The sequence below is a fragment of the Brassica oleracea genome, chromosome C1 (genome assembly GCF_000695525.1).
Source record: "Brassica oleracea var. oleracea cultivar TO1000 chromosome C1, BOL, whole genome shotgun sequence".
NCBI lineage: Eukaryota > Viridiplantae > Streptophyta > Magnoliopsida > Brassicales > Brassicaceae > Brassica > Brassica oleracea.
In genome coordinates this window covers 27,704,642-27,705,089 of record NC_027748.1, presented here as the reverse complement: position 1 = coordinate 27,705,089, position 448 = coordinate 27,704,642, and positions in this window count along the sequence as shown.

Genomic DNA, 448 nt, shown 5'->3' with positions numbered 1-448 from the left:
GTAGGTCCACATTCGATTTTTATATGTTGTTAGATACATAAGTTGGTCAAACTATATGATATAATGATATGATATGTTATTTTCTTTCCTTAAATCAAACCTACGGAATTACCATAAATGACTAATATATATATATATGACAATTAATGATTTTAATAATAAAGATTTGATAACAATTTATATCTCCTCCATCATTTTTTGTTTAATTTTATATTATTAAAATAAATTAAACAATCAAATTAGCTATAAAAGTAAAATTTAGATTTTTTCGTATATGTTATATTTTGAATTTTTAAAAACGACAATAAATGACTAAAACTATTAAAATTATTATGTTAAAAATTAATGATCAATGGTTTAACATATTTATTATAAGAAGATACACATGATTTTAAAACCAAATGAGTAAAAAATATCATTTAATAATAAAATAAATAAATATATATAT